We start from the raw sequence: 22,921 nt of genomic DNA, 5'->3' as shown, positions 1-22,921 counted from the left end.
TTTTGTGATCATATGTTTTCGTGTTGGATAATTTTTGCTGACTAAAAATTTGCCAGTACAAAATGAACGCTTCTCTTGCATCAAAGTGAACGCTTGCTCTCTCAATTTTTGTGTGTTGGATCATTTTTTGTCGTTATCGAACGCCATCCAGTAAAAATTTGGAAAAACTACTACAAATTTTTTACTTATCGATGTTTTCGTTTCTAACAAAAAATGGTCGCCTTTTCATTGCCCCTTTCCCCGCGTTCGATTCTAAAATAAAGGCAAACGGTGAGAGAATTTTGTGTTCGTTTCTTAAAATAGCACACTCTTGTAATGCAAAAACGGCACATTCTCCGCCTTTTGAAGGACAAGAAGGTAAAAATATGCTCTTTTGCAGGGTTGAGTGTAATATAAAACACATTTTGCAGCGTGGAAGAGCTTTTGGAAGATTCGAAATTACCATAAATCATAATATCAAAATTTAAACACACTGAAAACTGCACTGCACTCGTTCAACTTTTGTTCCCTGTGGGATGCCCCACAGGCTAGTTCTCAAGCGATGTTGTATCGCCATGAAAATCGTCTCATGTAAATCCAGCTCCTTCACTACACGTCTATACCTGCGCTCTGGCGCTTGCATACGAACTGTCAGTTTTCTCGCGTGCGAAATTTTATCGTAGGGAAATGTTTGTACGTGGGCACTGTAGCGAACTCAGTGCTTTTCGCACTAAATTGAGTGCTTTTCTTAATTCAAAACGCGAAAATCTTTGAGTTTGGTGCTTGGTGTATTTTTTGGTGCTTTTTTTTAGTCTTAAGACACCAAAACTGTAAATGTGAAACAAAAATAGAAGTTCAATTTAAAGCAATTGGAAGTTTCGTAAGGATCTTTACAAAAATGGAAACAAAATCATGGTACAATGACAATCATGAGCGAAAGAGCATATGTTTGTCAAAATAATATGTGGCAGCACTTACAATTATGCCAGAGTTACATACTGTGGCCAAGGCGCATCCATACAAGGTGGTGGCAATTAATAATAATAATAGATTGGCGCTTACACATATGTTAGTGTTTGGCCGAGCTTCTCCTCCGATTTGTGACGTGCGCCTTGATGTTCTCATACAAAGCGGAGGGACCTACAGTTTTACGCCGACTCCGAACGGCGATTGTATTTTTATGAGAAGCTGTTTTTCACGGCAGAAATACATTATGGGGGTTTGCCATTGCCTGCCGAGGGACGACCGCTGCTAAGAAAAAACATTTTTTCTATATTTTTTGCGATGTTGCCTTGACCAGGTGGCAATTACATATAAGTAAAAGTCCCTTGTATTTTGTTATTGCTTTTTAGTACAGGAAGATGTCAAAACGAAAGGGAATAGGAGATAATTTTCGTCATTTCGTTTTGTTGACATCCTAACGTTGCGTCACTTCTTCTTGGATGACTTTCTCCTGTACTACACCATTTCCAGTTGGACTTTAGAAAGGGTCAATTGGACGTTAGAAAGAGTCAATTGGATTTTGGAATAATCAATTGAATTTTAGAAATCGTTAATTGGATTTTAGAATAGTCAACTGGATTTTAGAAAGCGTAAATTAAATTTTAGAATGGTCAGTTGGATTTTAGAAAGCGTCAACTGAATTTTAGAATAGTCCATTGGATTTTAGAAAACGTCAATTGGATTTTAGAAAATGTAAAGTGAATTTTGGAATTTTCTTTATAAAGTTTGCAGTAATCAGTTTTTTATGTGCGGTATTCGTCCGTTTAATAATTTGTTCACGTGTTCGTTATCCGCATTCTTTTATATTACACTCATCCAGATCTTCTTATTCGGCACTACATCCGTTTGTCGGTTTGGGCCGATACCAAAAAGCTTCGCCAGTTGTCATCCTTGCGTACAACATGTCTAAGCCAGCGCAATCGTATTTTTATGCACTTAACTATGTCCATGTCATTAAAAAGCTCATACAGTTCGTCATTCCATCTTCTTCGGTACGCGTCGCCACGAGAACAGGGCCATAGATCTTGCGTATAATAGTTCTCTCGAAAGGAATCCAAAGCCTTGTCATCTTTTTTACATAGACATCGTCCATGTTTCTGTGCCATATAGAAGAACGGGCATGATGTGAGATTTGTAGAGCGTGATTATCGTTCGTCGAGAGAGGACTCTGCTTTTCAATTGCCGACCTCAAAGTAGCACCTGTTGGCAAGTGTTATTCTTCGCTTTATCTCCAGACTGACATTATTGGTGGTGTTTATCTGGATGGCTGGATCCTAGGTACACACAGTCCTTTACTATTCCAAAGCTATGACTGCCAACAGTGACGTATGCCCCAATACGCTAAGATTTTTTATGTGTTGCCAGGAGGTACTTTGCCTTATCCTCGTTCACCGCTATGTAAGCCAATCACGTTTGTTTCTTTTTCTAATCTGCAAAATGCTGCGCTGACATCTCTGGGTTTCAGGCCAGAGATGTCAATGTCATCTGTATACACCAGCAGCATCGTGTTTTTGTGTATATGTATATGTATGCAGATCGTAAATTCCTAAATCTAACCTCTTGTTTAACTTTAATACATATTATATTGTTAGAGTTTAATAAAAAGTATATCTGAGCGATCCTTAAATCATATTTATAATTAATCAGAATAAAATCTATGTATAGTGTACGAATCATGAAAAATCCAATTGACGCTTTCTAAAATCCAATGGACAATTCCAAACTCCATTTAACGATTTCTAAAATCCACTTTATTATTCTAAAATCCAATTAACCCATTCTAAAATTCACTTGACTATTCTAAAATCCAATTGACGCTTTCTAAAATCCAGTGGACTATTCTAAATTCCAATTTACGCTTTCTGAAATTCAATTGGCTATTCTATAATCCAATTTACGCATTCCAAAATCCAACTGGAAATGGTGTAGTGTAGAAACCAAAATATCCAATCAGCTGATCAATCAACACCACCTTGTATTGATGCGCCTTGACTGTGGCGAATACTGCGGCAACACAAAGCGAACAACGAGAAATTGGCAGAATGTTCGAGAAATGACGTAGAATGTTCCACAAAGAGAAACGTCAGTTGGATGAACACTGCGAACAGCGAGAGAAAGAGAATGAGCGATGAACTTCAAAACGTTCGAGAGTTGCCATGAGTGCGAGCGCAGGTATATAAGAGCCACGACACAGCGGAGTTGGAGTTAGTTACGAGTTACAAGTCAGCAAGCTACAAGTAAAGTGAGCAGAGAAGTGAGTTGCGAATAAGCAAGCTATAAGTTTAATTGTGTTAACAAGTTTAGTAAAGCGTTGTTATTGCTTTAACAAGTATTGAATTTTTCAAAAATAATTTAATCCAAATGAGTCATATGAATTTAAGTCACTGTGACGGGTGTGACAAACCTAATTACGCAAACCTAATTACGTACGGAGTGAAATGGGGTATAGTCGTTGCGCTGGGTTTGCAGTTACAGTTGCATGGCTATACTCAAACCCGACTCTTGCGTACTCGTTCGCGCACTCTGGGCAACGTGAGCAACCCATGTGCGAGATGCGGTAACCAATCCGAGTGGAGCCTTGGGTTACGGCAGAAAGAGAGGGAGCTTCGGTGGGGCCACTCCGACTTATTCGTTTTAAGGGCTCACTGAAGTCTGCAGTGTCTGTTCACCAGTAGGTTCGGCTGCAAGCGGGTGTCTGCTTGGAGCAAGCGGCTCGCTATATAAACGTGTATTTGGTTGCGAAACCACCCCCATCCCAGCAATAGGTTGTGCGCTGGGCTTGGGACCCGCCACGTAAAAACCACTTCCAGTGAAGAAGCAAGGCAAAGCCTCGGATGAGACCCCCCCTTATGATGAGGAGCACCTGGAATGTCCGGACCCTTAATGGGGAAGGTGCCTCTGCCCGGCTGGTTGATGTCATTGTAAGGACAAAAGCTGACATCACTGCCATCCAAGAAATGCGTTGGACGGGGCAAGACAAGCAATGTCTGGGGCCTTGCGACGTCTACTACAGCTGCCATGTAAAGGAGCGCAAATTTGGAGTTTGATTTGTGGTGGAAGGGAGACTCCGTTGCCGAGTACTGTCGTTCACCCCGGTGCACGAGCGTCTTGCCACGATCCGCATCAAAGCGAGATTCTTCAACATCTCGCTCATCTGCGCCCATGCCCCGACGGAAAAGAAGGATGAGTCATCCAAGGATCTCTTCTATGAGCGCTTGGATCGTACATATGAGCGCTGCCCCGACATGATATCACAATAGTGCTTGGCGACTTCAATGCCAGGGTGGGCAAGGAAGAGATCTTCAGCCTCCACGACGAAACGTCCGACAACGGATGGAGGCTGATCGACTTCGCCGGGGCCCGAAACATGGTAGTATGCAGTACTAGGTTCAAGCATAAAAAGATCCATCAAGCTACGTGGCTGTCTCCGGATCGAAAAACGAGAAACCAAATCGATCATGTTGTGATAGATGGAAGGCACGCTTCCAGTGTTTTAGACGTACGCACACTCCGAGGCCCAAACATCGACTCGGACCACTATCTTGTTGCAGCCAAGATACGCACCCGCCTCTGTGCAGAAAAAAATGTGCGCCCAAATATGCAAGGAAAGCTTAACGTCGAAAAGCTGCAATCACATCAGACAGCCAGCGCTTTCGCTACCCGACTCTCACACTTGCTCTCAGAGAGCACTCTTCAACAAACCGACGTATGCGAGCAGTGGAACCACATTTCCCGCTCATTAAGTACCGCCGCCGAAGAAGTAGTCGGATTTCAGCGAGCCCGAAAGAACAACGGGTACGATGAGGAGTGTCAGGAAGCTGCAGAAAAAATATGCCGCCTACAGGGACCGCTATAGGGATATGAAGAGGGAAGCGAGACGTATTTGCCGCAATAAGAAGAGAGAGGCCGAAATACGTGAGTGCGAAGAGCTTGAAATGCTGGTTTCAAGACCGGGGCGTACTCCTGTAAGAACAATAATGGCGGCCTAGTAACTGGTGTCCAGAGCGTACTTAAAATATGGAGGGAACACTTTTCCGCCCTACTAAATGGTAGCAGCACGGAAAGTTGTGGAGAAGAAGAACCCGAGCCCGCAGTCGATGATGACGGAGTCGACGTTCCACCGCCTGACTATGACGAGGTACTCATAGCAATAACGCGGCTGAAAAACAACAAAGCCGCTGGAGCTGACAGCCTGCCAGCTGAGCTATTCAAGTACGGCGGCGAGAAGTTGATAAGGTGCATGCATCAATCTTGTGCACAATACGCAAGCCCGACGACTGGAATTTAAGTGTGATCTGCCCAATCCACAAGAAAGGTGACCCCGCCATTCACGCCAACTACCGCGGGATCAGCCTTCTAAGCATAGGTTACAAGGTCTTATCGAGCGTATTGTGTGAAAGACTGAAGCCCACCGTCAGTGAACTGATTGGACCTTATCAGTGTGGCTGTAGACCTGGCAAATCCACCATACACCAGGTATTCACAATAGGCCAAATCTTGGAAAAAACCCGCGAGAAAAGGATCGACTCTCACCACCTATTTGTCGACTTTAAAGCCGCTTTTGACAGCACTAAAAGGAGTTGCTTATACGCCGCTATGTCTGAATTTGGCATGCCCTCAAAACTCATACGGTATTCGAATATGAGATGACTCTAATTTTATCGAAGTAATTTTGTAGAAGTGTCAGTAGTACTGCCTCTGAAACCCGAAGGGCTTTTATAATTACGCACATGCAAAACATAATTCATTTCTTTCTTGTAATGCAAATAGATATTTAGTTGCAAAAGTTACCAAAATTAAATAAAACTTACCAAGTTACCAGCCGTTTAAAAGTTACCACTTTTGGTAGAAAGTTACCAATTGTGGCTACCATGATATACATTTACGCAAATTCGAAATCGTATGGTTTTGATAAACAGCCGTGTTCCAGTCGCTTATTCAGATCTGTATCTAATACGATCAATTCTCACGCAGAAGATTATGTGCAAAAAACCCAACTAAAAAGGAAAAAATAAATTTCAAACCAAAAATTCAATACAATAACTTTAATTGTTTTAACCATAACCGAACATTTGTTTGTGTATGTATTCATTTGTCGGTGCTATCAATTAAGATTTTCTCACTTAATTAGGAAACAAAACAAACAGAGATGATCAAAAATTGATTCAGATTTCTATCAGCCTCACATCGATGTTGAATTTGCGTAACTTTTCTTTATCAAAATAATGTAAAATAATAAATGAAATCTCGATCGGCGATCACTGAAACGCAGCTAGCCACTGCATACGCGAAAAAGCAATGTTGCCACTTTTTATTATTAAACCATTCACGAATCGTGGAAATTTTGGAAGATCACAGGATTGATCTTAGCATTTAGATTCTTAATGCAAAAATGGAGTTGCATTTAGGTGACGAATTTTGTATGGATAAATGTACATTTAGAGTAGCATTTAGAGCTAAATGCGCTAAATGTGCTTCTACGCGTAAGCAAAAACAGCCCATTATTCTGTTTTCAATATAAGGCTACCCGATGCACTAAACACCCTTTTTGAATTCACTGAGGAAGGTGGTGCACAGATATACTTCATTACCTGTGTAAACAAATTTGGAAATTCTTTGCGACTATGCTTCCACCAAATTAAAGGATATTTTTGTCTGGGTATAAGGGGAAGCTGTAAATATCTGTGGTCATAAGCAATAATCGTCTAAGTCGAAAAACCTTATTTCGGGGAAAAACGGGTTAAACATTTGTATTGTAATGTTAAACTTATAACTTTTTAAGTAGCCTAGCTGGAGAGATGGGGATTTCACATACACATGGAATAGTAGTTGCAGAATACGAAAGCATATATAACTCATCTCTTTCTTAAGTCGACTTAGGCGGTTATTGCTAATGACCATAGATATTTCTCCATTTCTAAATTGTTGTCTTTTTCGGCATAAGTAAAGAATACGCACCGTTTCGATAGAGAAAAACGAGAAATGGGGTTTAATAGAGTTTTAGGTGCTGAGCACACTTCTCCGTTTCATATACATATTGTGCGAATTTGTTTATGATATTTGTGGAAAAAAGACTTAATAAAAATATATGAAAAAAAAAAATTGTTTTTAAGGGTTTTTTCCAAAAAAACGCTTTATTATTATAGTCCATAAATATATTTGCTAAAATATACATTTGATTTCCTTTTGTTTCATGTATCATATGACTTCTTTATCTTTGCATTTTACTGTCTATTTTGACGTACAATACGTCTTACGTTTGTTGTTCGGGGCGGTTCATCCATCAACGTTGTCGTCAATTTCAGCTAGGGGGAGGCCCAGGAAGTGTGCTACTTCCACAGGGGCTGTCCATAGGGATAGGGGCGTTAGCTGAGTGGGGTTCTCAGGGCATGTGAAGAGGTGCCGGGAGTCATGTGACGACTCTCCACATGCCGGGCATTGGTTGGGCACAGAGCGAAGTTGGGCTATAGTAGTGCGGGTCTCCCGAGGCAGACAAAGTTCTGTTCCGTCCACGTCTGGTGGTGTGTGCCTAGAACGGCATTCACTGGGCGGGAGTCTACATAACTTGAGACTGATTCCCTGTGAATACCGTTCAGGGCCTGTCGGTAGGTTGACGGGTCCAGAGGTTGTTTGATATACCTCTGGACTTCGTCTGTCAGTTCGTAAGGATGCCGTCTTACGTTTCGATATGGAGGCTGTGCTCAAATGTTGTAGTTGTAATTTTTAGAGCTTCACGAAAACGCTCATTGCACGAGAACTAATGAAGCGATTTCAAAAAAAAGTATGTATGTAAAGTACAATACGGTTTCTGTCGTAGAAACAACGGTAAATATTGGCTTATTTTGTGGTCAATTTCAAGCCTTTAAGGTGCTCTAGCAACTTATGATTTGCAGATATAAATTTCATTTTCGGTACTTAGGATCTTTGGAGCAATTGAAATATTATAGTGTACAAATTTTGTAGAAACAAATATTGAGCAATTTAAGGAAAAAATTTGTTGAAACTATTAGCAAATTTTTTTTATATCCAAAATGCTCGAAACCGCTGGAATGATTTTCTTTTTGTTTTTTTTTTTGATCAAAAATTCAAGGATTCCCTTTCGTTTGGTATATGGCAACGGTAGGCAAACGCGGCTCTTTGCTTAGCAAAGCGCGACTCTTTTTACTTTCCCTTTGCTTAGAACATTTTGGCTCTATTTTTTCTTTTTAAACTACATATTTGTTTGCTGGACATTCTTTTCCATTGTGTTGTTTTTTTATTTATTATTTTTATATACACATATGCAAATTAAGATCGGAATATTACCCTCAATTGGAGAATGAAAATTGGCTTTCTGTGTTAATGTTCTTTACCGATGTGATGGAACATTTGCAAAACTTGAATTTGTCTCTACAAGGAGAGAATAAAAAAAATTTTTGATTTGACACAAATTATTTTAAGTTTTGAAGCTAAACTACGTCTTTTTTATGATCTCAAAAAAAGAATATTTCATAACTTTCCATGGCTAGAAAAAAAAAATTGCACATGATTTAAAAGCGGATTTTGAAAAAAGATTTTCCGATTTGAAATTATTTAAAGGTGACAGGTAACAAGATCAACGACATAATTGACATTATTACCTTTTCAAAGCGGAATATAGTCAACAAAAATTTAGAAATAAAGTCATTGACGCTATTCTTCCCTCATTCAAATAGAAATAGCGTCAACAATGCTTAAAGTATGTCGATTCATAGAAAAAAATGTGGTTCTTACAATAAACATTGCCCCGTAAGTGTTGTTTTTTAATAGATGAAAAAGGTTATTGAAAATCCACAGTGTGGTGCTATTAATCCACACAATCATGAACTACCACCAATTGATTTTATTAAAAAATTTAAAATTACGAATATAGTAAGAACACTATGCGAAAAACCAAATGCAAAACGCAGCTAGATGACGAGAAATATTTGAAGAAAGTGTATAGAAATGACCACAACTTGCAAAACATGTTTTGTTTATACAAAAATAAAGCGAATACTATTAAATTGAAGAAACAGTCCATGTCCAAAAACCCCGGAGGAACACTGAAAGATTTCTGTGTTTTAAATTAGCATATTTTGAATGAATTCGGAAAGTCTAAGGTGAAAACGAAACCAACCTTTCTATAAGAAAACAATTATAGAAAAGGAATTTTCTTAGACTGTACTCATGTCTCCGCCAGCAATTTGTGACATCATTTAAAAGCAGCTAAGGAGGACGACGACACTATTTATTAAATGGCACATTCAACAACAACAATTATCTGAACCGAGATCATGTAAGTTAATTGATTGGTTTTTGGACTTCACACACTTTTGAAACACAAATTGTATGATTTTGACAGACAAGTTGTTGCCAAAACACAGCAGGAATCTTCCAATAACTTACAAATATAAAAATGTTAAATATCGAGGGCTTAAATTCATTAATACCCTCTATCTGCAATTTGCACAAAAACTAATTTGTGATTTTAGAAACCATCTGGGACTTATTACCTGTCATCACTGATAGATTACTTCTGATTTCCAATTTATAATAGTGTAAATTCTTCTGTCAAGCGTTATATAAGGTAGCATTAATATCACCGATGACAGTTTAATCTTAGGTGTATTTTTATATCAGAATCTGATCTTTGTGAAAAGTGTGCAGATAGGGGGTATTATTGAATATAAGCCGTCGCTATGTAAAATATATAAAAATTTTATTTCAGCGTATACAAAAAATAAATCTACCTGCGTTACAGCATGGTGGGAGAGGGGGAAGGGGGGCCGCGGCGTAGCGTGACGGGGTGTGGTCGACGGTCGGGCGGCGCTAAGCAAATCTAATGTTTGAAAGAGCAATAGTGTCAATAGATTTTATTTCGCTTTTAAAGAGGTAATAATGTCAATCGCCTTTATTTCACACCAGGGTGTGAAATGAAGTCTATTGACCTTATTTCCGTTGATCTTATTACCTGCCACCTATTTAAATGTACGTTTGCATACTTCATAAACCCTTTTCTATGTATCATAATTGAGGATGAATTTACAATATCCGAAATACATACTCATTTTTAAGTAAAGCGAAGAAGAATTGGAGTTTTTGGAATGAAAGAAGATAAGGCACTGGAAATGCAACATAAAGCTTGATTTCTGGCAATCAGTACCAGATTTAAAATAATCGCTTTTGAAAACAGCTGCGTCCCGTAAATTTCCAATTTTTGGTACGACGTATAACTATGAGTCTGTACTCTACAATGAAATTCGTAAAGTCAAAATACCTTTCACAATTAGTTGCATTCGCGTACCTGATAATTATTGAAAGTTATAAAAACTAGTGATAGAACGATACGAGTACCGAGTAGAAAATATCGATACTTTTCATGAGTACTGAGTAGTATCGAGGACTCGATACTTTTTGACGAGTACTGAGTAAATATCGCGAATACCCAAAAGTATCGACGTTTTAAAACTTTGTTTGAGTAAAATATTTTTTTTCAGTCACATTCAATTTCAATCACATTGAAAAATGTTTAAAAATTACCCTATGGGCATAACGTTCATTTACTGCAATACTGTCACTCTGGTGAGCTACGAATTTTCTATACAACATAGAAGAAGAGGTAGCAGTCATATGGACATTTGGCTCGGTTAAAACTTCTTAAATAATTGGAAAACGAATCTCTTGTTATACCTTCGATAACACCGGCAAAAAAAGTAGTATTTTGCTTTTAACCAGACCCACACATCGACATGTATTGAGGTCCATTTGACTCGTACACCTCCTAAATTTGGAGTTAATTGCGAAAATTGTGAAAAAATGGCAAAAACGAGTCAAACGGGCCTCAGATTCGGATGCAGTAGGTCGACATACGTGGCGGCAAGTGGGTCTGGTTAAAAGCACACACCAATTTTTTTTGTGCCGGTGTAAGGAATGGGTTATGAGAGTGGTCTTCGGCTCGATAACTTGGCAATTCTCCAGAATAACGGAGCCTTCGTTTTGCAATGTATCCTACCTTGGTTTTAAATTCGAAATCCAGCCCGCTTTCGGAGAAAATTTTTGTGAAAGGAAGCTTATCTTTCCTTTAGACAATGGCTTTAGTTGCTTTTAAAAACGTCAAATAAATAAATTTTACGCTTTTAAACTTGTTGCAAGTTCTTTTCAAAAACTTCGTTAGAAATGCTTGTTAGATCAGACTTCAGCTATTAAAAGCAATGTCTATTAAATTTACAAAAAGAAAGAGGTCATATGTAGGTATATGTAAGCAAAGTAATCTGAATTTTGTTAACTTTTCGCGTTTGCCCTAAATATACTTGGAAGTACGAGTATTATCGATACTTTTTTGTAAATATGAGTACTGGCATCGATTCTTTTTTAGATTATTATAAATGAGTACTAGTATCGATACTTTACTAAAAAGTTCTATCACTAATAAAAACTATCAGCTTTTTTTGTTCGTGTACGCAAAAAAACTTGCAAAGTAGGGTAAATTGAGGGAGCAAAATGAAATTTCATTTTGAGAGAAAGCTGCTAGTTTCGGTTGGAAAAATTTTTGCCAAATGCAATTTGCCAACAAGAAAACAGCTGATCAAAAACAGCTGGTTGGAATTTACGCAAATCCCGAAATTGAATTTGATGGTTTGGAAGTTAAAATAGTAAAATACGACTAATTAAATTGTAAGAAGTAAAAAACTATTCTTTTAGTCAGTGAACTGTGTCCGGATATGACTTCGGGATTTGCTTTCTTACGTTTTCAATTTTATACTCTTCAATGTAAACAAAATTTCTTATCAGCTGTTCGTTTAACTTGCGAGTTTCAGCAAATTTTCTGCTCTTTCCTCTTGTGAGAGAACAAATGACATTTCGGCAAAATTTTGCTGTTGGACATATTTTACTGGAGAACGTACCTATTGACGAACCAACATTTAACAGAACTGTTACGAACGGCTTTAACTCCCGAAAATCCCGGGAATATTTGCCTAGAATCACGGGATTTTCGGAAATTTTAATTTACACTGGCGGCAATAATAGAAACGCTTTATGTTGACCAGTTTTGGCTATATTTCTTTTGTTTATTTAATATTTGTCGGCCGGTGTGGTATAGTGGTAAGCAGTGCACGCTTCCACTCCGCAACGCCTGGGTTCAAGCCCTGGTCAAAGCAACATCGCAAAAAATATAGAGAAAATGTTTTTTTCTTAACAGCGGTCGTCCTTCGGCAGGCAACGGCAAACTTCCGAGTGTATTTCTGGGATTCTGTATTTCCCGGGTTTGAACCAACGACATCCCGAAAATACCGGGATCGTAAAAATCGAAAAAATTAACATCCCTAATATGTAATCGGCCGCTGTGGTGTAGTGGTAAGCAGTGCGCGCTTCCACTCCGCAACGCCTGGGTTCAAGCCCTGGTCAAAGAAACATCGCAAAAAAATATAGAAAAAAGGTTTTTTCTTAACAGCGGTCGTCCCTCGGCAGCCAATGGCAAACCTCCGAGTGTATTTCTGCCATGAAAAACAGCTTCTCATAAAAATACAATCGCCGTTCGGAGTCGGCGTAAAACTGTAGGTCCCTCCGCTTTGTGTGACAACTTCAAGGCGCACGCCACAAATCGGAGGAGAAGCTCGGCCAAATACTAACATATGTGTAAGCGCCAATCTATTATTATTAATATGTACATATGTTGATTGCAGTTAATGTGGATCTGTTTTTCTTTGATTCTGTTTCTTTTAGTCATCTATGTACATATCAGAGAAAAGCAAGGAGCTACTTGACTTTGGAGTTCGTTTATACTGAACTAATGTACGTATGATTTGATACATTAGCAACGTAAAGCGTACGAGCCGCAGCTTGCTTGATAAATTTTATACCGAGTCAACGCAGTAACAGGCTAACCTAATATTCACGCACGCCGCCAATTTATTGTCAAAAAATTCTCATGCACATGCAACTTGTATGAGATCAACCGAAATTGAACGGCGTGCGTATGAAGCTAACTCAATTTCCAATTTTTGTTCTGCGTGACATTTTGATTTGACGTTTCGCTCAATGAAATCAAATGCAAACGCATGAAAGTCAATTTCGGGTGACGCAAAAAAACAAATTCGACGGCATGCGTACCAAAACGCAAGCCGCGAATATTAGGTTAGCCTGTAAACACTTTTGCTAGTTTTAATCATACACTTGTACAATTTCAAACGAATCGAATCGTTGCATGTACATTGAGACAATCGTTCTGTATAAACGACTTGTTGGATTCATTCGAGAGTTGTATGTTCTTCCGTTTTTAACCGACTTCCAAAAAAGGAGGAGGTTATCAGTTCGTCGGAATAAATTTTTTTTTTTAATGTATGTTACCGCATAACTTTGGATCACGTCAACCGATTTCGATAATTGCATCGGAAAGGTGGTGTCTCAGAGGTGGTCCCATACTAATCTGGTTAAGATCCGATAAGTGGATCATGAGATATACATATATATATATATATATTTTTTTTTATATGAGAGTTGAAGTCGTTTTTTTTTTGCTAAACATTACTTGTTATTGTAAGATTCTGACGTGCGCAAATTATGTCGAATACTATTGAAAATATTTCTGAAAAACTCAAAGCGGTGTTTTAAGAAAATCGCGACATAGCGGCATAGCGGAACGCAAACTTCTAACTTACGCCGTCACAAATGATTCATAAGGAAAACTAAGGCTATTCCCCTCGTACAAGTAGGACAAGAACAAAGAACACAATAGGGCTATTCGCGATCCGGTGCAAATGGCCTAGCATCATTGCATTGCAAATTTGTATTGCAAATTATTTGCAATACACAAACAAAATACACGCATTTGCATTTGTCATGGCTTGGCAAATTTGCAATACCGAAAATCCATAGCATAAAAATGCTATGCATTGCATTCATAAAGAAAACTAAAGCTGATGCACAAAAATTGTTTTGCAAAAGCTTTACCATGACAGTTTAATAAAGGTCGCTCACAATCCGTAGCATATTTCTGCAATTGCATAAATTTGTCAGCTCTTATGCACCGAATCGCGAATAGCCCTAATAAAATGTGCTATGTAAACTTTTTTTGCATAGCAGATAGCGGACGGCAGACCTTTTGCAACTTTAAATGGTTAAATAATGTAGCGCGAGACCTTATTAAAATCGGGCACAAGTTTGCAGAGCACTTAGATGTTGACGATTTGATTCCTCATCCAACAACAGTCTCCCGGAATATAACTCGCACTGCAACAGAAAAAAAATAAGAAGTGCAGAGCGAACTTCAAAGTGTTGTAAATGCTGCACGTGCTTCCAATACTCTACCTTTTCAGGTGTACATGGCGTATGAGTAACACTTTTCTGATTTGATTTACTTTGCCGAAATACCAGCGAAGCATCAGTCAATCGTCAATTATCGTAAGACGCACGAAGACGATGACAGTATACATGTGTCGATGTCGCATCAAGCAGCATTTTGAAGCCCAATTACATGTGTTTGGAAAATCAAAAAGTGGCCGCCTCTGGTCTAAAACCAAATTCGAGCCAGCGAATTTTGAGAGGAAGTTTCATATCAGGTAATAAAAAGACGTGTGGGAAAAACTTAAACAAATACCTAATAATTAGTATGAGGGTACAAAAAGTAGGTAGTTTTTTTTTTTTAATACATAAATGCTCAGTATTGGAAAAGAAAACGATTAAATTATTAAAAATTGAGATATTTTTACGAAATTTGGTATGTGTACTTCCTTTTAGGGTAGGATGCTATTGAAAATGGGCAAAATCGGACAATAACCACGCCTACCTCCCATATAACGGTAGTTTTCAGAAATACAAAAACTGCGATATTTTAGTAGCTACTGAAGCTCATTAACTCAAAATTAATAATTACAATGGGTTTTAGACGAAAAATAAGAATATAATAAATTTTTGGAAAACGGGGAAGCCACGCCCACTTACGATTAGATGTGTACCTATATCTTGGTAACCGCTGCACCAATTTGTCCCAGACTTGGCACAGATGTTGACCTTGGTATAACATACTAAACGACTGAAAATTTTTAAAATCGGAGCACAGCCACGCCCACATCCCATATAACGGTTATTTAGAGAAATACGAAATCTTTAATAAATCAGAAAATACTGTAGCTAATTTATTCAAAATTGATGTTTGCAATAATTCTTTAGCAAAAAATACGTTTATGAAAAAATTTTGGAAAATGGATTTGGGCCGCTCGCTTATGACCACATATGTGAATCTCGGTTACCGTTCGATCAATTTTTACCAAACACGGTATGATTATTGTGCTTGCCATATAAAGCAAAAGCAGTGAAAATTATTGAAATCGGACGTAATTTTACGATTGTATGTTGCAACAAGTTCACCACCTTGTAACTTAAAATCTCTAGAATAATACCTAATCTGCCTTATCCTGTGTTTCGCCTGAAAAAAATTCACCCGGAAATTTGTCATCCGCCCATAGTAAGACCATGGAAACCAAAAGTGAAAAGTGAAACGGTTCGGGGACAATGAAACTCATGATAAGGCTGAATAAGAGTTTATGTTCCGATGTACTTTAACATTACCATACCATTCTGTTATATTTGGCAGTCCGCTTCAATTCAAATTTCTCCGCCTCACGCATTTCTTCCCCCCAAGAAGCGGCAGAAATAACTCATACTTTGCTCATCCAGCAAATGTCACGCTATCAATGCTTTACGATGATCATAAATCAGTACGTAGTCCGATCACTTTAGATTTTTTCAACGAAAAAATCCCAGGAAGACAGTTTTTAACGCAGTTAGGTGTCTCCTGTTTAGGTGAACCCAAAATGAAAAATTTTCCCTTAATTGCGATATGGGAATTGTCCGCCATCTTGGATTTTGTGTTTTTTACGATTTGCGCGCGAATTTTCCATTTCTCGCGAAAAAAGGTGGAGAACAAATTTGTAGAGAATTCGATTCCCTACAATTTTCATATGCCTTTAATTTTTTTAAACATTTATTTATTGCTAATAATATGCAAAAAATACCCAAAATTAGGTAAGTGGCGTGGTTTTTTCGAATTTTGAGCTATTTCTATTTGAAATATGTGGCACACTTAAATGGCAAAGTTGTAGAGGACAAAATTTCCAATAAACGTATTATATATATGTTCACGTACGACGTATAAATCTCGACCAGCAACGCGCTCAATGCAGCGGCAAAGGAGAATGTACTCAAAACTTTATCCACACCACCTCAGAGGTAAAGTTAAGGTGCGTTTTATTTTTATGTGGTTTCACCGGTAGTCCTAATCCACACATAGTCATTTTTGCCACAATAAAACTTTTTAGAATCAGAGAAAAGTCGAATTTATAACAGGACAGAAAAAAACCAAAAAAATGCAAATAAAAACCAAAGCCAATAAAAGAGGTAAACTTTCAAGTTATCTATTATGTGTTTAATATCTCGGAAGCAACTTAACCGATTAAGAAATTATTGATGCTAATTTCAACATAATTTAAATGCCTTTTATGCGATGTATAGTTTTAAAACTAATTTTAAATAAACGCCATTAAAAAAAATATATATTTTTATTTTATTTTGTGTTTTAGTATTTCGGACTAAAAATATAAAAAGGATTTAAATTATATACAAACATGAAAGACAAATTAATTGCCTTTATTTGACATCATTAGTTTTTTTATAGGTTATGTTGTTCAGTAGATATTAATATTTAAAATTAATCAGAAAATTTAACTTTAACCATTGAGATCTTCTTTATATTTTACTTTCGCCAGGTAACTTTGGTAGGGTTGAAATCAGCACAAAAAGTTCTATCGAGCCACATTTTCGGTTTTTGCATCGTTAGATTACTAAATTTAGGAATATATACAAATAGAAATTCTCAAACTACGAGCTCAAATTGATGCGGTGTTTTCAAGATATTTTAATGCCCTTGATTCACAAGTATATACAAGTATCATATTTGATCAATCATACCAATATTTTTATGTATTAAAAGAATTAAAAACGAGAATGAATAAAACACATTAAATCAGCAAAATGAATAAAATTATGTGTATGTATGTACATATGCAACTGATTCGCCTAATAGGTTTACATATAAAAATATTATCCTCATTTTCGAGGATTAGAAAAAGAGATTAGCCATACAAAATTATAATTATAAAATACAGATTAAACCGATAACTTTTTGGTGTCCAACCCAGTTTTATCGATTATACTTGCGAAGAAGAGGAGGAATGTCAAATGTAAAAGTAAAAAAAAAATTGACGCTAGCAAGGAAAAGAGCTTTGTTAAGGTTCTTTTAATAAAATTTAAGTTAAAATATATTTAGATATCATAATATGTTTAGCAGAAAAAAGTGACCACGGTGACGCAGAGAAGAAGCTTAACTTTTCCTCGAGTTGTGAGAATAACAAGCGCAACCAATTTGACAGCTAACGAGCTTTCACTGAGAATATATGTATTTATATGTAAACGTACTTTTATGCTTTGCCGTTCGGTTAAACTATCGATAGTACTAGTTGACTATCGATAGTTTAAAACCTCTAGCACAGCCGATTTTATTTATAATGTTTCCATGTAGCTGCGCGTCAGTTATTTTAGGTTTGCCAATTTTTTATTATAAGTGATACTTTCATTGTGATTCCTCCTTTAATGGCCTTTTTCTCAAGCAACCTTTAATTGAAAAGGTCCCTTTATATTCTATTATCGGTGTTGTATGTTTCTGGGCTATAAACAAATCAAAGAATTAAATTACGAAATTTAAACAAAATATGTATATCATATTTGAAAATTTATAATAAGCAACAATTAAACAAGGCAACAGTGATTTTGTTGCGGCAAATGATAAAACTGTTTTTGATAGACTTTTTTATGCTGATTACGAGTCCGTAAGCATAAAGTCTCCATCAGCTCCAAATTTTGAGAAAAACGAGGTCAAAGTGTCAAAAAATCGCGTTTTTTGCAATATTTTAGAAGGTGATAGAACCTTTAACTGGGGCTTAAATTAAAGCTATAACTTTCGGCTACTATCCCCGCACCTTGACCTGATGGTCACTAAAAGTCATTTATTGAACAATATAAAAATACTGGAATAAATACTGTGCTATTGAAAAAATTGAATAATTAAGTTTTGCCAAAATCAGTTTTTGCTGTTAAATCAATAACTATAAGTGACCTTAGGGTTAAGGTTCAGGGTTTAAGCGATTGTAGTCGAAAGTTCAAGACTTAATTTCGGCCCAAGTGGAAGGCTCTATCCCCTTTCGTTTAATTGCGGTGGGTAGTCGAGACTTCTAGCTTTAATTTAAGCCTAATACCGCCTTTTGTTTTTTTGCTTGAGACTAGAGCAAAAATGACAGCTGAACTTGCAAGTTTTACTAGATTTTTACTGGATAAATTTTTAAAGAAAGAAAAACAGCTGATGGAATGGTGCTTAACGCAATTCACATTAACAAAATAATTGTTTGTGGTGCTTTTAGAGTTGCAATTGACAAAATAAACCTATTTAAATATATAATAAGATGGAAAATACTTGTTTTCTAAGAAAATTGCATCGGAAAATAAATTAATCAGCTGTTCATAAAACTAGCACCTTCTTGCTGGTTTTGCGTTTTCGTACTTTCTTGCATATTTTAGTCATTGGGAGTAAATATTAGCTTACTCTCCGAAATTTGGTTACTGGCAAGTTACTGGACATTTTTTGCTGGATAATACGAAACACAACTAATATTATGAAATGCTTGAGCTAGACAAGGGCAAGAAGGCAAAAACACGCCTTTTTACAGGATTGAGTGTAACGTAAAACATGCATGAATGCATTGTAACGTTAATTTTAGCGTTTACCAAAAAAAAAGCAATCGTTTCTGTTGAAACGATTCATTTTTTTTATCGTTTAGGTAATTATGAAAATAATTCTATTTTGGTTTTTTTAACGGAAAGAAATTCAATCGTTAATGCTGAAGCTGTAGCATGCATTTAGGTGTTAGGGTACGTTCACACGCAAAGCCGAGCGGCGCCGAGCGAAGCAAGGTGGAACAAGGCGAAGCTGCTGGTGTTCACACTGAACGAAGCGAAGTGGAACTTTTCTGTTGGACTCGGCTACAAAGATACCATAAAACTTACCGTCAATGAAAAGAGGCAAAAATATTTGCTCAATTTTATTCCAAATATTAGTAGTAGAATTCGTTTTTATATGCATATTTTGCTATTTTGTTTGCAGCAGCGCCATGAAACTGAAAAATTAACAAAAAATTCAAAATCAAAAACTGAATTGGTTTCAGCTCCAAAACGCTTCCGAAAAACGCTTTCATATAGCTACAGCAATTTGAAAGCTTCACTCCGTCCCGGTTTTCCCGGACAAGTCCCGGTTTTAGACTATTGGTCCAACCTTAAAATGTCCGATTTGATTGCACAAATTTGAGAAAAAGTTCAAAAATCATTAAACTACACAGAATAATTTTATGAATTCACTGAAGGAAATAACGCATAGTAAACATGAAAACACTTAGGTCTCTGTTTTTATGCGGTAAATGTGATCATCGGAAAGCCGCATAAAAAAATCCGCATAAAAAAGTTCTTTACTTTCATACAAAAACAGGGGATCCGTTCCAGCATTTCCAAAAACCGTGCAAATTCAGATACTCCACGTAAAAAATTCACAGAGGAAATATTAAGCAAACAAAAACAATTTATGTCTTCACTTCAATTCTTCCATGTAAAACTCAACATTAATGAAATAAATAAAATTGTATCTGTATTTTAACCAAAAAAACAAACACAAAGAATACATGAATTATGTAAGAATACAAAAATAAATTATTTATATAATACTATGTCTCCATTGAAAGATCTACCTATTAAGATTTAATAAATCTAGTTGCTAGATCTTAACCGTCTCCATTGCCACAACGAGATATGTTTGACGTTCACATTTTGAAATATTTGACGTTTGATTATGTATGTTTTTATAAATACAGTTGCGGACATTGAAATACACACAGATAAAGGGAAGGTACCACGAGCGGAATCGCATTTTGTGAATTCTTAATATTAGGCGTGTTTTTTTTTACCTAATAAGGGATAAAAGACCAACGTATTGATCTTTTATATTTTTTTAGGTTCACTGTTGACTTAAGTGCATCTAACGCACGTATTAAAACAATTGATGAACGGCTGTCAGTTGCTGCTTGTGTGCATTGGTATATTTGTGTATGCGTGTTTCATTCATACTTATATTAGGTTTGTTCGTCGAAAATCCAGCAAGAATTATCCAACACTCAAAATATCAGAGAGTAAGAAAAAATTTTCTCAAATTCTCTCTCATGTTGAGAAACTTGCAAATTTCTGCACGAACGCAAATTTGCAGGAATTTGCAAGTTTCGCTGCCAGCTGGCGTCCACGGTTGCATTTCAAACATAAACAATTTTTATAGAATTTTTTAAAATTCTTTCGGATGGCCAAAAACAGGATATACATGTATATTTCTTGTTGTTCTGACTTTCTTTAACATACATTTCAATTTCTTCATCGTACTAGCTGTCGGGTTTCTTAAATCGACTCTGGTTGCAATTGCATTCCGATTGCGAATACCATTTTTTTCAGCCGAATTAAATTCAAATCATTGGAATTAACTAAATTAATTATATCAACAATTATTTACTTCCTTTTTTCATAAAAAAATCGCTCGTGTTTATAAATTTTTAAATTTAACGAACTAATTTATTCAAATTATTGTAGACAAAAATGCAACCATGCGCCACAACCACATGTTTTTCGTGTTTGCAAATTCTTGCTGGCAAAATTTTTTCCAGCAAGAATTTGCAACTTCTCTCCAAGAGAACTGTCACTTTGCTCTCACAATTTTTGAGTGTTGGATAATTTTTTGGTCTGCACGAACGCGATTTGGGCAAAAATCGTGATAATTCGTACAAATTCGTACAAATTTTTTGCTCGACGAACAAACCTATTATCTTTATGTTTTCTGTATACACTGTAATTTGTTCAGATAAGCAATTTTCACATATGTGTATTATGAGCAAGGGTGGGTCACATTACAGTTCTATTGCTTATCATTGTATTTGACATTTAGTGGACTGTATATTTTTCCCGTTTATTTCATTGGTATGTTTGCATATTTATGTATGAATGTGTTATATTTCTAAAATCCCATCTCTATTGCGGCAGAGTTTCATGTTCATATTTTTATGAACACACTTATCTGTAATGACTTTCAATTTTGATGGTTTTTGACAAGCAATGTGTGTGAGAAAATTGAATGGCAAAATTGATTGTGTGTCGTCAGCGTTATGGCATGTGAATATGTGGATGCCACACCCAACAAATTGTATTTATTGATCAATATTATTGAAGATTTAACGAAGTTTTAACTTAAATCTACTGCCTTTCGAGATTGAATTTTATATGACAAATCTCGAAAGATTTAACGTTAAATCTCGTCAGAGGGCTAAATCTGCATTAAATCTCACAATGGAGACATAGTATTGGTGTATTTTTATACCCGAGCGCACTTGTGCACAAGGGTATTATAACTTTGTTCACATAACGGTTGTTTGTAACAGGCAAAACGAATCGAGATAGATATAGACAAATGTATACATAAATGATCAGAATGAAAAGAGAAATCGATTAAGCGGTGACTGTCTGTCCGTCCGTCCGTCCGTCTGTGCACCCGATAACTCGAGTAAAAATTGAGATATCTTAACGAAACTTGGTACGTGAACTTCTTTTGGGCGTAGGACGGATGGTATTGAAAATGGGCGAAATCGGACAATAACCACGCCTACCTCCCATATAACGGTAATTTTAAGAAATACGAAAACTGCGATATTTTAGTAACTACTGAAGATAATTCACTTAAAATTGATACTTATAATGAGTTTCAGACGGAAAACATGAATATTATAAATTTTTGGAAAATGGGCGTAGCCACGCCCACTTATGGTTACATGTGTATATCTTGGTAACCGCAGCACCAATTTCTTCCAAACTTGGCACAGTTGTTGGCCTTGGTACAGCATACTAAATGGCTGAAAATTTTAAAAATCGGACAATAACCACGCCTACCTCCCATATAACGGTAATTTTCAGAAAAACGAAAACTGCGATATTTTAGTAACTACTGAAGATAATTCACTCAAAATTGATATTTGCAATAAGTTTTAGACGAAAAATAAGAATATTACAAAATTTTGGCAAATGGGCGTAGCCACGCCCACTTATGGTTACATGTGTATATCTTGGTAACAGCTACACCAATTTCTTCCAAACTTGGCACAGTTGTTGGTCCTGGTACAGCATACCAAATGGCCGAAAATTTCTAAAATCGGACAATAACCACGCCCACATCCCATATAACGGTAATTTCGAGAAATACAAAATCTTCGATAAATCAGTAAATATTGAAGCTAATTTATTCAAAATTGATGGTTGCAACAATTCTTTACCAAGAAATACGTTTATGACAAAATTTTGGAAAATGGGTGTAGCACCGCCCACTTGTGATCACATATATGTATCTCGCTAACCGTTCTAGCAATTTGTACCAAGCTCGGTATGGTTATTGTGCTTGCCACATAAAAGCAAACCGTTGAAAATTGTTGAAATCGGACTAAAATTGAGGCCGCTTTTCATATAACGATAAATTTCAGAAATGCTTGAAATTTCAATATTTCGAAATTTAAGGACGCTAATTTACTTAAAATGTATACACCCCGGCTTATCATGTAGCGGTAGCTTTCGGAAAAGAGGAAAACATATATTTAATACTTGCGCCGGGTATTTAATGTTCGGCTCCGCCCGAACTTAGACTTTCTTACTTGTTTCTATTATCGTTTTAAAATATTCGTATTTAAAAATAATACTTTCATACCACGTTCGCGTGATGTTGATTCAAACTCACCATTTTAATGCAAATTTACATGTCTGGCTG

Source organism: Rhagoletis pomonella, unplaced genomic scaffold (genome assembly GCF_013731165.1).
Source record: "Rhagoletis pomonella isolate Grant_MI unplaced genomic scaffold, Rhpom_1.0 Rhpom_scaffold_00004, whole genome shotgun sequence".
NCBI classification, from domain to species: domain Eukaryota; kingdom Metazoa; phylum Arthropoda; class Insecta; order Diptera; family Tephritidae; genus Rhagoletis; species Rhagoletis pomonella.
The sequence above is the reverse complement of the archived record's forward strand: the minus strand, read 5'-3'. Positions refer to the sequence as shown.